Consider the following 17,650-nt stretch of genomic DNA (forward strand, 5'->3'; position numbering starts at 1 on the left):
TCTCTTTCTCTCTCTCTCTCTCTTTTTTTACTCCCTAAACCAAATAGCAGGGAGGCACAGCTGTCACCCAGTGGTCACAATGCATTTACTTAGTGACAGAATTCTAATTAGTTGGTGAGGTGGTGTCACCAGACAGAGAAGAAGAGGAACAGAGAGAGAGAGAGAGGCAGATCTATGTGAGAGGGTGGGGTGTCGGGGGCAGCATTTTTTGAGAGGACAGACTAGAAAGAGTCTGAAATATCTACGTCGGTTGCACACATTCTGCCTTGATAACACTCCTATTAGACCTGTCTACTATTAGACATCTACTTTTTTTAGGCGTACGCATGCTCTTTTGCATAGAGCTACCAGTTTCACAAACATTCTAATACACATTGATAACATAATACATGAATCTCAAGAACGGTCAGAATATGTACTCAGGTCAAGTTCCTTAAGAAAATGAGACACATCACAGTTATGTTGCTCTGTACATCATCGTGAATAAATCTTTTAATGAGCGTCACTTTAGAATGGCACAGGCAGGGTCTCATTTACAATACTGAATGCTGTGCAGTATAACTTGCAAAAGTCGCTAATACTTAATTACATTTAACCTTCCTGTAAGTAATGGTATTACTGAGAAAAACAAAAAGAGAAAGGGATTATATCTTGGGTCTAAGAAAGGGGTTTGTCTCTCTGGGGAGCCTTTAAAGATTGAATGTAAAACTCTACAACAGTATTTCCTTATTGAAAAAGATTCCAAATACATATCACAGCCTTCTATTTATAATATGTATTTTTATAGTAGTTTATTGTTAGGGCTTTTTAGACCTACAGGCACAGATTTTTATCAGATGTGCATGTGTAATAGCTCATGGTATAACAGTGTTTTTATAATAATGCTAATAATAACATTGAAAAATGTTTGAGGGTTTAAAAATTAAAGAGTTAAAAAAATGTTAAAAAAATTACTTAAGGGTTAAACAATTAAACATGGTTAGAAATAATCAAAATTATTTATAAATATTCATAAATTCATCCATCATTTATAGATATTATTATTATTACTACTATTATTATTATTATCATCATATTCATCATTATTATTATTCTTTAATTTACAGTGGTCATGCTATAATAATATTTTGACAATTACAAAGTACTTTGACTATACTATTTAACATCTGATCCTGAATCTATGGAGAATTAGGATGAATTGCAGCAAGAAAAGTAGGGAATAAATTAATGACTTGTGACAGATAAGAGTAAAAAATCCAGGTATGACATCTTTGCCTGACAGTGCCCACAGGCATGCACCTTCTTCCTGACTCTCCTGCAGTATAAGAGGCCTTTGTAAGCCTTTGAAGGGTTCATCGAGGCCCCATTACCATAGCTCATGAAGCACAGAGGTGTGCCTGTCCCCTGGAGTAGGGCTCGAGGACCCTCCAGGACAAACACGGACAAGGGTCCTTTTTACCTCCCGTGCTACTTTCTCTTTCTCCTGTCTGATCTCCTCATACACCCCTCTGTCTCTCGCCTCTCTCTCTCTCTCTCTCTCTCACACACACACACACACACACACACACACTTACAGAGTGGTTGACAGGCCTATCCAGAATCTCTAGTGAAGCAGTTGAAAGGGTCGTCCATGGCGCTGGAGATGGCGCTTGCACAGGTCCAGGTCACAGCACATTTACTCACTGACACAATTCTAATTAACCAGCCTCGACTGTGTCACTGCACTCACACACACACACACACACACACACACACACACACACAGACCACACAAAACACAGAATGACTCAATCGCTTCGACTTGTGATGTCTCATTTTAAATATAACAAATATGTATCTTCATAAAGTCTTCATCTATATATTTGAACTAATATTTAATAACATTTAAACACTAACTGCTGCTTTTGTGTGACCGATGATTGTATTTCTTTTATTCCTCGATATAATTGTTATTACATACATATTATTGTTAATAAATACACTGGTGGACAAACGAAGAAACTGCAGTCTGCATTAATAGAGACCAATTGAGACAGGAATCACTTTTCTTCATACTCAGTATGTTGTCGTTTCAGTTGTGTTTTAAATCAAATAATCAGAATTAGTAATCTAATCAAAATGCCACAAAAAAGACGTGATGATGCACAGAGTAATTTCTATAGAAAGGTAACTTTGAAAGAAGGAAGGTATCGAGTCCATATGCCTGTATATCTGTATGCAGAATTAATTGTGCACCAATACTGTCTATAAGACTGACAAAGATTCAGAGAAAATTCGTGTTTACTTTAATGCTTCAGACCCTTTTACAATTAGGTCTTGCAGTGAATACATTTGGTCTTGTGACAAACCCAAGCTGATGTTAAATGCTGATGCTGCTGGGAATTTAGTTTTAGCTATCTAGCTAGTTCATGTTAATTCCAGTGAATCATGTACCCATGTGCTGATTACATATGCACAGTTCATGGTACGTGCACAACCCAGTGATGGTAAAAGCTGTTGTTTTTGTTCCAGCTTTGAGTGTGAAATTGAGTATAGATTACAATATCACAGCAATTGTACATATTTACTGTTAAAAAAAAAGATATGATTTGGACACATGCAGATTAAAGACAATCAAATCCACAGTTTAAAGCTTTCACCCCTCTCCCTCCCCATCCCCTTCTCTCCCTGACTGTTAATTTGTAGAGATGGCATGTCGCATGCACACCCCCGGTCTCTCTTTATTCAAGTCATTAACATCAAGGTGACCAGTTCAAGGTTAAAATAGAAGTCACCCGCAGAAGTTAACAGAAATAATGGAAACAATAATGGAAAAGGCAAATTAAACACAACTGTGGCGTTGGTTCGGAGGCAAAAATGAGCATGATGGCTGCATTAATGAGCTGATTGGGGCAAATGAACTGCCTTTTACAGAACCGCTCTCTCAACGATCATGCATACACTCAAGACCTGCGGATGAGAATCTAAATGAAGAAGAGAGTGTGGAAGGGGCATGAAGAAACTCGAACTTAGTTTGGTTTCTAATTTCATATAGCTTGAATTTGTAGGAATTCGCAACTGTTTGTCCTGAGAGCTTGTTTGAGGAATTTGGAAAGATGTAACTTTCAGCACAGGAGCATCAATTATTAAAAACACTGTCTGGGGCTCCCTGAACCCTGTTGTAAAAACTATCTGCATTTGTTTTCATGCTTAAAATATTACACTTAAGAGGTGGTAGCTTAATGGTTAGCAATGGAATTTGGATCTGAAGTTTGTGAGTTCAGTTCCCAGCCCCACTAAGCTGCCACCCCTGAGCAAAGCCCATAACTCTATAACTGCTCATTTGTATAAATGAGATCAATTGAAAGTCACTTTGGATAAGGGCATCTGCTAAATGCCATAAATGTAAATACAACTGCAAATTTTGTGATAGCAACAATAGGCTTGTTGTGACCAGATGAAGAGACTGAATGCTTCATGACTTGCATATGACTGGAACAAAGTAATCAGTTAAATTTTCTGCTCATCAAATAGAAAATGGAAAAAAAATCAATCTTTGAGACTACTCGTTCTTCTGAGTTACATTAAAGACTCGTTCAGAATTAAGGAATCGTTCATGAACGACCATCATTACTTTATAGATAAAGGTTTACTAACTTGACTCCATGTGTATAACTATTCTGTACACACTTCCTTCACTTAAGTACAGATACTCATGTTTTAAAAGACTCTGGTAAAAGTTGAAGCACTGACTACACTTTTTCACTCAAGTTAAAGAAGTTTGGGCTCTGACATGTACTTAAGTAAAAAGTAGCCATTACTACTACCTGCTTTAGTGTCACACTGGTAACTGAACCACACATCATTTTATATTAATACAAAAAATTTATCCAGGCTAAACATCCACCAAATAGAACACAAGCAGAGGAAAGATGTTGATGATGATCAGGTGATCAGTAATGTTTACATCTCTGACTCCCTCTGTCTTATCCATGTTATCCCCATACTTCTTGTTGCCTTCTGCCTTGCTCATTGTTAGCTTCTCAAACTAGCCTACGTCTGTGGCACGTGATGACCCGGAAATGGTAGTTGGTAGAAAACAAAGCAGTGCAATGTTGTCAGAAATATAAATAGGGAAGTACTTGCACCAGAAAAATGTACTTAAGTACACTAACAAAGTATTTGTAATTCGTTACTTCCCACCTCTTAAAAATTTGGTACCATATTGAATTGCAAAATCAATCCACAGTTCATCAGGAATCATTCTATGTGAAAGCAAATCTACATTTTGCTTTTGCCCCAAATCTAAAAACAAGTCCAGAATCTGTCTGGATTGCAACCTCAAATATTATCACCTTTATCATCATAAAAAATTTTACTCTCTTTTAGTAAAGTTTTATTCATATCCAGGGCACACAAGAACTAGCTAAATACTCACGATAATAAAAGGAGATTGGGTTGAACTCTTGCCTATCAAATGATGGTGCACTAGTTAATTTTTCGTCAAGTCGGAGAGGGTCCGTTATTACGGGCTGCATAATCAGAAGCCACAGCTTTTTCCGTTCATTGTTGACCCTGGCGATCGTGCCTGTGAAGACGTGTGCCCACAAGCAGGAGTGGACCCTCTGCCTCTGGATTAACATCCGTGTGTACTTCACGCTGAGAGACAGCAAGCCCATTTAGGATAATTTCCCAAGAGTGCACCGGTTGGTTAAGTCAGTCGAGCCATGGAGAACTACTTCACAGGAGAAGAAGTGGACGGCTTAAGCAGGGCCTCTTGTCATTAGCATGCCTGCTGCGCTGGAGCACCTGCCACGGCTGTTTGATAGAGCACTTTTGCATGGCTATCTCTGCTCCCCCCCCCCCTGCTGCTGTGGCTCGATTACACCTCACATAACTTTGTTGGCCTCGGGATCATTTATTTCTGCTAATTCTGAATCCACCATGCTGCGAATAAAACCCTCAATGCTGTCCATGTGTCCTCCTCCTTTAGTGCGCCCATGGCTCTGCTTACTCTCTATGATTTAAAGAAGATACTCGGACAGGGGAAGTGCATGCCACCATAAACAGCCCTTCTGCCCGTGGAGTGCTGTATCATAAGTGAAATCTCATAAAAGGGAAATATGTATGTCTACTTGCACCTGTACAATGTTATATGTCCTCTCACTTTTGGTGACTAGACCAAGACACAATTAAATATTGTAGTGTTACACAGGTCTACCCTTTAATACCCTTTGTTGGATGTTGAAAGCATTAGAGAACTGGTGCTGCTTCTGTCAACCAGTTAGCATACAGCTGCATACTACAAGCCACCTAACGGCTTTCGTTTTATTACCCTTATTTTTCCTCTGAGCCTTTCATGGTGCAGATGCTACAGTCATACTTTATGGAAATGACATAAATATGTATCTCTTTGCTCCCAACATATAATGATGATTGCGTGTGGAGTAAATAATCTCCCCCAGGAGCAGCCAACAGCCCTTTTTATGATCGTCATTGCCATAAAATGAAGAGCCATTGCTATGCATAGTCAGGGAAAATAAATGAAGCTTGTTCCCCTCACGGTTGAAATAAGGACTGTAGTTATTTCTGGCTGCAACGTCGGGCCGCACTCCTCCATATGCATGGGCCGAGTCGTTACGGCAATCAAAAGCACAGTTTTACAGAGTTTGTGCAGATGTAAATAAGGGCACCTCAGTAAACTGCTGGCGACTGCATAGGTTTTAATGATGTGGCCATGTTCCTTATCAGCACCGTTTGGCAGTACGGCGGCTGAACAGAGGACATCCCATCGTTCTGGGACGTATCGATTTAATGAGCAGTCGCTTGTTCATGCCTGATTCCACATTGTCTCCACACAGTCCGCCTGACTTTCCCCTGGCTCAGGTTAGTCTTTAATGTCGAATTAATTGGAGCAGATTTAATACAGCAATTGTCGGCCTAAACTTTCAAAATGTAAATGCTCTGCTTATTTAGCCCCGATTTGCAATGTGGTCCCTTTTAATTTGAGTGAATGATAGAAAAATATGATGATGGAGCCTGGCTTTTTAGTGTCTGAATGTGTGTTTGTCTGCTTTTTTTTTTTACAAACTGAGGCTATTTTCTTCTAATGAGTGCTGGTGGTAAGCGCTAGTTAGCACAGGGGAGTGTTTGGCAGCAGTCAAACTGGTTGATTTAAGATACGTAGGTCAGAGGGCAGCCCAATTATGTCCTTGGAGCGTGTGCTTCCTGGCTCTTTGATTCTGCACTTCTAAAGGGCCAGGAGGGCACATGGGGTCCACGGTGGCCGCATTAAGGGGATGTTAATTGGAGCATGTTGTTTTTTGACGGCCTAGCCATCAAGCCAGGGCAAAACACCACCACCAGTCTAATTATGGTGCCAAAGGCCCTCGTGTCCTCTCCTGGCCAAAGTGCTACAGACCTTTACAAAATGTAGCTTAAGGCTAGCACGTTGAGGCAAAGCTGCAGTGCTGAACTCAGCACGTACAAGGCCACCTGAAGTTGTATTATAGACTTTTTTTTCATACTGTTCCCTATGGGGTTGTTGTCCACCTTTTAGCTAAGCCAACAAAAACAAACCAAACTTTGAAAGCTCGATGTCATGTTCTCTTTAGTAAATGCCTCTGGAGGAACACAGAGACAGAGGGAGAGAAAGCGAGAGAGGAGGAAAGAAGAGGATCTCATTCAGCTGCTAATTATCCAGGCTGTCTCGTGGGCCCCCGCTCATTGTAATGTTTAATTACAGCCCGAGCAGTGAAAAGGGCTGTGTGATGCCTGTGCCTCCTGTCAACTCTGCTCAAATGAAGCCATCATCTCAGGTGCAGGCTGCTGGCCTGCTGCTGAAACATTAGTTGGCACTTTCTGGGCCACCTCTGTTTCTATATGCTTATTTCTTCTGTTAGGAAATAACATTAAAATCGTTAAAAGCGTGTTTAAAACTGTTACATTACAGTCAATTAAATTTGGGAAAATAATTGTGGAATTTTATGGCAATTCTTTTTCTGTTTTTGAGCTTTAACATGCAATCAAATGGATTACCCAGGAATATACCATATTTCTTTAAGAGAGCAATAACTAGGTGCATGGACCCCTAAAATCTCCAACATGCTTAAAGTAAAGGTATATCATTAAAAAATCTTTATTAAAAAAGAAAAAGAAAACTTTTTTTATATTAAAAACTGTAATAAATGAAGATGATAGGATTTTTTTTGTAATATAAGTTCTCCAGACATTTTATAAGAAAAACTAATTTACATTAGACTGTTTTGTTAGATAAATGTGTATATAAGTGATGCAGCAGGTAGCATCACTGTCTTACAGTTCCAGGGTCTCACATTCTGGGTTGTTTCTGTTTGTGTGTAGGGTTGCATGTTGTCCCTGTTTGACAGACATGAATGCTTTTTTTTTTTTTTAAAACATTAAGATCTTTTAAACAAATGCTATTTTTTGGCCTCTGAATTTACAGAATATATTTTTTATTAGTGCGCTCGTGCTTTTGTACACAATATCGCAACAAGATGTCATTCTCTCTTTTTCTAACCCTTGTTTTTAATAGCAATATTTGTGTCCAGAGCTGATGACGGCCCCCTTTGGCTCGTCAACACGGTGCAATTTGTGTGAGATGAGCTATCGAGCGGTTAAATTGAGCCAGTCGCATGCTCGGCCTGTCATAAAGCATGTGCTCTTTATTTGGTTGGCCCCGGGCAACCGAGTGCTGTCCACCAGTCTTTAATCCAGCACAAAGAAGGCCCTCCTGGGTCTCTGCACTGTAGTCTGGTGACGGAGCCACTGATCAATGGTCATCAGGGAAGTGCGTGAGCATTTTAAGCTGCTGGGACTGACGAGTCTTGCTCTACTGCTCTTTGAACACCATCGAGCATTCCCAGGTCAGAAGTTACTCATGTCCAGCATGCTTTAAAGTGCCACCTCTCATTTGCACAGTGACTATTGATCGGGAATCGACCCACGGTAGCTCCTGAGTCAGCATCTCATTTTTACGTGAGCATTATGACGGGAATGGCATCCCAACTCCGTCAAACAGGGAAGGGAGACGGTTTAAAGACAAAGAAAGCGAAGGGCAGATAAAATGAAGTATGTGGCTGCACAGATGAATTGGTCCTCATAATAAACCGCTATTCTCTGTCTACTCATTTGGAGTCACTGATTACGTGGTATTGTGCGTTTATTCACAGTGACGGGTTTGCCTCGAGCAGGAAGGATAAATGAGAGCCCTCAATAACCGAGGAATTATACAGAAGTAAATGTAGAGTACCTGCTGTAAATCTGTCTCCTATTCATCCACTGCATCTTTTCTAAATGTTTTATCATTCGCTGGAATGATTCACTTCTTACTCCGGCAAACACGGATGCTGCGTGACACAGAGTCGTATTTCTAAGTAAAAATTGTAATCTGTGACCGATGCAGTAGTAAAATTTATACCTCAATAAAGCTTCTTTCTTGTGATGCAAATTCGCATTCACAATAAGATCCGTAATAGTAGGCACGTAGATGCATTACAAGGGACTATGTGTCTGAAACCAGAGAGCAAAATCACATACATCAACTTTATCCTCCGCTCTATTTTACGGACTGATGGTCAATATTGGTACAGTATGAGTATGTTAAATCAAGAAGACCTGAACTTTAACTGGGAACTTCCTATTACCATGGGAATCTCCTGACACATTTGAGTTGTTTTACTCCACTGGTCAAATAATACCAACTTTCCAAAGTCCCAAAACAGCGTGTGGACCCCAATGGGTGGTGAAAATATGTGCAGCATAGTATCCCCCCCAAAAATAAGCACCCCACGGAATCCTGCAGACTAGTGACTCCTCTCTACATCAATGATCACTGATGCATGCAGCTTGATGGATGGTCCCCTTTCAGGGTCGGACACAATGATAAACGCTGTGCCCGGAGCCAGAGCTGCACCTGGGTGTGAGAACTCCTTTACAGGCCTGTGCTCCCAAAGGTCCCCATGCACCTCTGCAATGTCCTACCCCTTCTCTGCACCATCCATTCTTCACGCCTTTATTTATTCATCCACTCACGGCCTGTTTGTTTTTTAAGCAAGACAAATCGAAGGGAATAAGAGCTGGGTGTAAGTTGTTGTTTTCATATTCTGCTCCGTGTCAGGTGCTTAGGTGTGGGGTTGTGCATCATGCCATGCAGGTTATGCATAATCTTATACACGGCAAGGCGTGATTAAAGCTGGAAGAATACTTGCAGCCGCAAGGCATGCTGGGAAAGAATTCTTTAGCGAGTCCTTTAGAAAAAGCCCTGTTTTCTTGTAACAGGGCTGGAAAGTTAAAGTAGATTTTCTGATCAAAAGTCCAACATTTTAACCACTGAACTACCCCTTTATTTGAATTTTACATCTAATTCTTATTTGGGGTCTTGGAAAATGTCTATGGAATTAGCATTTCTATGGCAACAGTGTTGAGGATTCCTTCAAATGACACAGTTCATATTACTGGTAGCCATATAAGTGCCTCCTAAGTCTTTCTAAGTCCTAATTTTATGTCTAAACAGTGGGGAAGCGATAGCTCAGTGAATCGGATTTTGGACTTCAGATCAGAAGGTTGGGTTCAAGTCCTGCTGCCACTGCTGGCCCCTTAAACAAGGTCCTTAACCCTTGATTGCTCAGCTGTATAACTGAGATAATATACAAGTTGCTCTGTTTAAGGTGTCTGCCAAATGATATGTGTAAATGCATAGTGAATAGAACAGGTTCACAAATAATTTTTTTTTTTAGAAGTGATCAATATGTTCAAATGAAGCATTTTCTAGAATTGATGCATATGTATTACTTGAAATAATGAAGTAAGTTCATGAAGTAAAAATGGTTTGTCTTTGAAACAGTGAGGCTGCTTGTTTCAGCACCATGGACAGCATGTTGGTTCTGAGGCAGCTGCTGGTGGACATCCGGTAACACTTTCATGCTCAAGTGGTTTCTCTAATTGGCAACACTGGAATTTCAGTAGAAAATTTGAGTCCTACTGGTCAAAATCAAACATCTGCACCACAGCATTTTCAAGCTTTGAGTCTTGGTAAACCCAGGATGAGCTTTTACTACTTTACATACAGAAGCCCAAGCATTCAGCCACCTGTAAGCAAATCTGCTTTGAATTCCAAAGCCTCAAAGCACAAGCTATAATATTCACACAGAAGAGTATACTTTCCCAAAGTCCATATCAGTAATCTCTGTGTATGAACATAGGGATGTGCCCTTCCTAGTGTCTTTCCATCACTACTCCGTTCAGGTCCAAAGCACTTTAGTAAGCGAACTGGGGAAAAGAAACTGGCTGGATCCCCCCAAGTGGAACTCAATAAGGGCGCGAGTGTCACGTTGACAAATGACGCCGGGCAAGATTATTTATAGGCAAGACTATGTTAAACAGCCTGAGCTTGTTCTGTGTACTTTCACTCTGGTTAGAAACAAAAAAAACGATGGGGTAAATCTTCCAGTGATAAATAAAGACAGGCTGAGTTGCTGCCGGTGGTGGTGGTGGCTGGGTCCTGGTGCTTTTGTTGATGCTTGTTCGTGTTTACCTTCAACCTCAGGCTGTTCCATCACTCCAGCGGGCCTCCCACCCCTCCCCGTCTGATCTCCAGAGCTGCAGAGGGAGGCTTGTTGGGAAGCAGCCCAGGCTGACAGAGAGCACTGACTTTAATTTTGTCCAGAGGGGGATCACGCATCGTTCTCAATCTTCTTTATTCTATCGCTCTCCTTTTTCTTTTTCTCTCCCTCTCTCCCTCTCGCCCCTGGAACAAACAAATATTTGTCCTCATTATTAATTAAACAGAAGGAAGAGGAGCACAAAGGTAAATTGACAACAAGCTATCCTCAAGCTGAACATGCACATGTGCATACACGCACACACTCATACACACACACACACACATACAGACACACACACTCACTAAAAAAAACAACTCGATGCCTGTGATTTACGAGGCCCGTTGCATGCAGGCTCAGGCCTGCCCCAGTAAGCTATTCATAAACAAAAGCAGCTAAATAATGAATGTGTCTCTGGCTGCGTGGCCTGCCCATGTGGCGTTTAAATGAATAGGAATTAGTGGAGAAGAGTCAGGAAGGGCCCTATGTGATGTTGTTTATGTGTACGGGGATATTCATTTATCTCCCCCAAAGTTCACTGCCATGTGGCGATAGTTGGAGCACTGAGCCTGTAAAGTGTGTGTCTGCATATACATGTGTGTTTGTGTGTGTATTTGTATCAGTGTGTGTCAATGAGGGCTTAAAAAACCTGCTGCTCTCTCCACTTGTGGATGTTGGTATGCAAGGTGTGAAGGAAGGACGTGACAGTTGATGATTCATAGACATCCAGGCCACTCCATACTCCTAACATTGACAGAGAATGATTACGGACAGTGACTGCGAATTGACTCATCTATGAACATGACACACGAGCTCTGTCACACTTCTAGAGTCCAGTTCAGCAATATATAATAACCTCTGACTTTCACTTCTCCCAGCCTTTTCCATTTGAAATGACTCTTGGTAAAACATAGCACTTTAATTATTTCTCCTACTGACAGTGTTTTCCAGCTGATACTCTTGTTTAACAAGAAAACAAACTGTATTGTTTTTAAACTGTAATTTGTTTGTTTATCTTCCTTTTTATTATCATCTAATAATATTGTAAACAATCAAACGATTACAGATGTACATTGGTTTACAGTATAATAGCAAAGTTCTTATATATATAACTGTTGAGATATAGAAATTTTGTGGAACTGAGTATGGTGTCAGCATTAAAATGAGTAATGGAAATTCATCCATTAACTTAGCAGTAGAGGTGGTCAAATCAGCACAGGCTAGTGGAGAGATCAGATTCGAGATAAAATCCACCACCAAGCTGTTATTAATGGATCCATATTAAAAGACCCTTCAGCAAATGAGTTGTATTTTGGAGTCATTTTGGATGGAACAATCTGTAAACAGTTTTTGAATTATTATCCACAGAATATTACTGGAAACACTTGTTAGTCTGGTCTTACATACCACATAATCCCTGAGAGCCTGCAGATGTATAGTGTATAATCTGTAATGAGTATTTGGTATAAATAAGGACTCGAGCAGCTCCATTTTAAATTTGTTAGAGCCTGTTTAGGATTTAAAATGCCAAAAATATTCCCAAAGAGAATTACAGTAGGATGAGGTTATGAAACCATGAACCAGGGTTTGGGTATTTTTTAAACTGTGTCAAAAGCATGTGGAGCGAATGAAAACCCATACCTATAAGGGTCAAAAATGTTGTGAGCATTTGTAGAATGTTAAACAGTGATCAGGATTCACCGTTAACAATCCAGTTAAAAATTCTAACATTTCCAGACCATTTTGGGGACACGAAGTGAAAAATGTCTGTTTTGTCAGTGGAAATCATCTGTGTAAATCAGCAGCATTCTTTTGGCTGACAAAAACAATGACCTTTCCTCTGTCCAGCAGTCCAGTGCTAGTCAGTGCCTATTCACTGGCATGTTGCTCACACTGTTTGAGGAGCGGGTGGATCTGTCAGGATAACTGAATTAGTCAGCCGTGCAACCCTACCCGGTGAAACATTCACCCCAGGCTGATTGACAGTTTTGAGGCTGAGGACAGGCATCACTCACGCACAATAAGTCAGGATGGCATTAGCACTGATTCATCCGTGAAGACGCCAGAGCAGAGTTTTTGAATGCCAACCATTCATACCCATGGGCAGTGCCTACTTTAACTATGGCTTGGGCTGGTTAGTGCTGAAAGCTGAAATACTGTAGATCTCTAAATGGCTGCAGGCTCAAGTCTGACCAACAGATTACATGTATAGTTCAATTTGGTTAATGCTTCTTATTCATGAATACAAATTTAGTTAAAATCCACATGTGATATATTTTTGGCACACAACAGAAAGACAAAAAACATCCAAGGAGTGTCACTTGGTCCCTTGTTACTTTTTCCAAGCTTCAACTATTCATCTTTTTCAAATCCGTGTCCACTGTAGCCTCAGATCTTTGTCCTGGGCTTGTCCTGATTTAAATCTGATGTCTCATTGACCTTGATATGGTGCTGAGATGCTTTTCTGCTCACCATGATTGTAAGGAGTGGTTGCTTGAGCTAGTTTAAAATTTCATCTCAAGACAAATGAAACATCCTGATGACCAGAGGTGTAAAGTAACATATTACATTTATTAGCATCATTGTAATTAAGTTGTTTTTTTTGTTATACACTTCTACTTTCAAAAGTAGTTTCCAAAATCCAGAATTTTTGTATTGTACTTAAATACATTTTAAATCATATCCGTTACTGAGTAAAAAATATAAATAAAAATAATGCGGGTGGAAACAAATTGCAATCCAGAAACTACTACACTGATTGATGAGAGGATGACAAAAGTGCTAAACTCACAAGAAAGAAAGATGTAGATGGGCAAGACTGAGGACAGTGATGTAGACACAGCCGAAAGCGGAATGCCACAGAAACGTGTTGTTCATTCCATGCGCTCAACCTTGTGTCTGAATTCTGAATCTGCATTCGTGATTTCTCTCAGTATCATAAATGACATTAAAACTGGAGATAATTTTTTTGCTGCAAAAGTGCATAACTCACATTAGACTAAAGTCATGGATTGTAGTGTTGTTGTTTTTTTGTTGTTGCACTTTAATTTGTAACGCTGTTCCTTCAATTAAAAACAATTCGTTTGAAATGTATATTTCCTTTTTAAACCGCACTAGAATCCCGCACAATACCCAATTTTGATCTATTTTTTACTTTTCTTTTTTAGACTGGAAATTTTACTTGTACTTTAGAAAAATTTAATTGAAGTAACAGTACTTTTACTTGAGTAGAAGTAACATCTGTTGATGACATCTTGCTTTGATTCATTGCATAAGAAATCTGTGTATAGATAATAATGTTCTAAATAACACGTGAATCAGTAACCTGAATAAGCAGAGTGAAAAAATCGTTGTGGTCCAGAAGTTCTCATCCTCATCTCATCACTCTAACGCATGATGGATCGCCACTTAACTCTCATGCTCTAAGATGAGAAGTATGAAACAAAGATCTTGTGAAGGAGGACAGGAAGCGGCCATATCCCTGGTGATTAGTAGATATCAGAGAGGTTTCATTGCTTTGGCCATCACTACACAGATACACACACACACACACACACACACACACACACACACACACACACACACACACACACACACACACACACACACACAAACAAGACTTATTGACAGTGCACTAGTGAGCAAAACAGGCAGCAGAGAGAACGCGGGCCCTGGGCTATCCTTTCACTCCCACTGACATTTAACTATAAACCAATCTCCATCTCTATGAGCACTAGCACCTACCCTAGGGGTGTGTGTATGTGTGTGTGTGTGTGTGTGTGTAGGAGAATTGGAATTAACAGGACCTCTTTCATACTTTATGTGAGTACCTATAATGTTGAAATTAGCATTTTTGCCTTTAACAGTTACACCTAAGACAGTCTGTTTGCCTGTGTGTGTGTATATGTGTGTGTTCCTCAGTGAGTCTAAGACTAGAGTCAAAGACAGCTCCATTACCAGAAGAGAGGTCAAGGTCCAACACACCAGGACCTCATCATCTCCATCTTATCAGCATGGCAATAATTTGACGATAAAATAAAATAAATAATAATAAAAAAAAAAGCTTCATAATCCTGCGGCTGGCTGGAATTGGAAACTTATACAAGGGGTTAGCAAGCAGAGGTGGATGATGCCCTTGGGCCTCGGCTGTGCACCAGCAGCGCAGAGTGAAAGAGTGAAAATGTCCTTCTGTGTGACATATTGCACATCACGTCGTCCCTCTTTTACAGTTCCGCAATCCTTAGCATTTCACAGAAAGGGTCTCTGAGTGCAGGTTAACTAGTAGCCAGGGGCTGCGAGAATTCTGCCACGGACAAATAGGACGGTCAATTGGAAAGGGGGGGTGGAGTCAGTAAGGTGGGGTTGGCAGGAGAGGTGGGAGGGTTCGGGGGCAGCAGAGTGCAGAGTGAAATGGACTAGGCTGTGTGTGTGTTCGAGAGAGAGCGCAAGGATAAATCTTGTTGTAATGGCTTGATCCCGTGACCCATGTTTAGGTTTAAAGGTCAAAAGCTGGTCGTGGTAGCCAGAAGCAGGAAGAGCCTAACTGGAGAAAACAAATTGGAGATGTGAAGCACAGATTCCCAAAAGCATTATAAAATACAGACCAGTTTTACTTGAGAGTCTTCAATGTGATGCTGGCTTTAAACATTTACCAAAGACCCTGATGCTTTTGGGAAACCAGGACATGTTTAAACGCCACAGTAAATCACCAAGTGTAGTGGGTATTTCTCTGTATGCTACTGGTTTTGTTTAAGATGTATGTGCTCTTCTGATTCTTCCTTTGAGACACTGGGCCATGGATTGGAAGAGAGAGAACACAAGGGTGAATCAGCGTGACGATAGAATCACAGCAAAAATCATAAATATAGGCAACTTACATTTTTCATACATCTCTCTTTATAAAAGCTTTTAAATCATATAGAAGGAAATTAATTAGACTTACTGATATTTTTTGTCATTTCAAGATTTTGTCTTATACTATTGGCCGATTATTTTAGCATATTTCAAGCATTACCATTTTTTTTTAAATAAAAAAGCTTCTTTCTCACACATCACAAGTGTCTGTTTAAGTTGAAGTTTATATTCAATCAGATACAGTGGCAGGCCATGCATTTGGTACCTGGGTCTTCAGTGGGGACTTAATCTACCTGTTAATACCACCATCACGTCGCAATTATAAAAACCGTCGATACTGTACTAAAACGCGATATAACAACGCGTGGCATTACAGAGAGAGAGGCGTTTCACATATGGAGGGTGAATACCATTTTACTAAAGCAAGAAACACAGTTAAGACTCCAAACCTCTACACTACCACCGCAACTGTGCCCTTACATCCAAGGCTTTGCTGTCCCTGACCCCCCGCCTCTGATCAGATATCATCCCTCACATCGCGTGTTCGCAGGGTCAAAGTGTCTGCCACAAGGCCTTCACAGTCTTCACCTGCAGGCTTTTTTTAAACATAAACTACTTGCTTAAAGCTGTTGCTTTAACCAATCAGATTGCAATTTGGCCCTCGACAAGGCATCCGATCATGTCTGCATTTTCACATCCTTTAATAGGAAGGTCAGAGAGTGCACTAGTCAGAGCTCACAACCCACTTTTGTAGCATACTGTACAAGCTCAAATATATTTGTATATTTGTACACTGCATATACACTTACTGTTACTGGTGATTGTGTTATTGACCACCGCAGAACTCTGGTCAGGGAGTTTGAGTCATCAGATAGAGTTTAGCCATTTATTGCGCAAGAATACCATTACACACAGGGTTATGTGTGCGAGGTAGTTTCTAGGAATGAAATAAAGAAACAACTGCTTAACACATAATTATAACATGACATGTCTAGCACGAACATTAGCCAACTGGTACAGACACCATACAGAAGTTAGTCTTAACTCTCAATAAGTAACTGAGACAACATACTGCATAGTGCACTGAATTATTAAGAAACAGATGCTTAATACAATCAATAATAAACCATCACAGTAGTTACTTAACACCATTGTACAAATGTTACCGATGGAAAAACTAGTAACACGTTTAGCCCGAGCAGCCAATGCTAGCGGTTAACCCGACTATATAACAGGTGCATCAACACAGTTAAAATACAGATTATACATATTTAACATCCTGTAGCAAAATGAATATCACAACGTAGTTATAATCTCTACGATTATAGAGGAACAGTGGAGCACACTTACAGCTCCACAAACTTTTTCCTGCGCTCTAACACGGCATCACCTGTAATGCATCAAGAGTGCCACTGCGCCTCAACTGCGCAATTTGTGCGCCGCTGCCTATGCGCCAGTGTCTGAGAAGCCGCGCTCGAGATGCTGCGCATGCGCGACTCGCGCCGAAAAGAAGAGAATTCACAAGACTTACAGTGACATTTACCAGACAGACTTTTCGAGAAAAGCTGGACATTGTAAGGAAAGGTCGGCCAGAACTGTTCAAAACAGTTGTTAAGCTTTTTCACAAACCAGTTATAATTTAGCTTTTTCTTTTCTATACATTTTGCCCACAAACACACAACTTGCCTTTATTTCAAATCCTCCAGAACACCTGGAAATATTGCACAAAAATGTATGGAAATGTACAAAAATGCATGGAAAACCCAGGGTCATTTTACAAGATTAATACTGATGCTTCTGCTAGAGATGACGTGAGGGCGGTGCAGCTGTGGCTGCAGTAAAAGGAGACTTGCTGAATTGTAATCATTGGGTTTCTTGCTTTAGTAATGGCATTCATACTCGCTGCATAAGATGCCTGTCTGTGATGCAGAGCTCTGTTATACTATTGTGTTTAACAGCCGTAGTGTCATAATGATGATGAGGTTGGTTGGTTTAGGTAGGACACCACTGAAAGCCTAGGATTGAAATTCACGGCCCGCCCCGTGCGTAACAGAACAAACACAAAGAACTGCGTTACTTTACAGATTGGTTTCATTTAAATGCATTTCATACCCACACTTAGCCCATTCTTTTTTTATCACTATATATCAAGTTGTAAATTTCAGCTCGTAAAAATATTCAAAATACATTTTCTG

The 17,650-nt window shown here is 40.3% G+C and overlaps 1 long non-coding RNA gene across 3 annotated transcripts in view; it reads right to left on the bottom strand.

Moving 5' to 3' along the window:
- LOC124386856 overlaps positions 1–16,920 on the bottom strand; it is a 36,468-nt gene extending 19,548 nt beyond the window's left edge. The window contains exons 1-4 of one of the 3 annotated variants that reach the window (XR_006926036.1): positions 16,806–16,920; positions 16,265–16,392; positions 10,535–10,747; positions 1,575–1,719 (exon numbers count right to left, since the gene is read on the bottom strand). This is a non-coding gene — a long non-coding RNA (uncharacterized LOC124386856). Of the gene's footprint in view, positions 1–1,574; positions 1,720–10,012; positions 10,748–16,264; positions 16,393–16,805 lie in introns of those variants that run through there. The other 2 variants (XR_006926034.1, XR_006926035.1) reach the window with 2 other exon arrangements.
- Positions 16,921–17,650: the final 730 nt, after the last annotated feature.

Source organism: Silurus meridionalis, chromosome 6, assembly GCF_014805685.1.
Source record: "Silurus meridionalis isolate SWU-2019-XX chromosome 6, ASM1480568v1, whole genome shotgun sequence".
Classification (NCBI taxonomy): Eukaryota; Metazoa; Chordata; class Actinopteri; order Siluriformes; family Siluridae; genus Silurus; species Silurus meridionalis.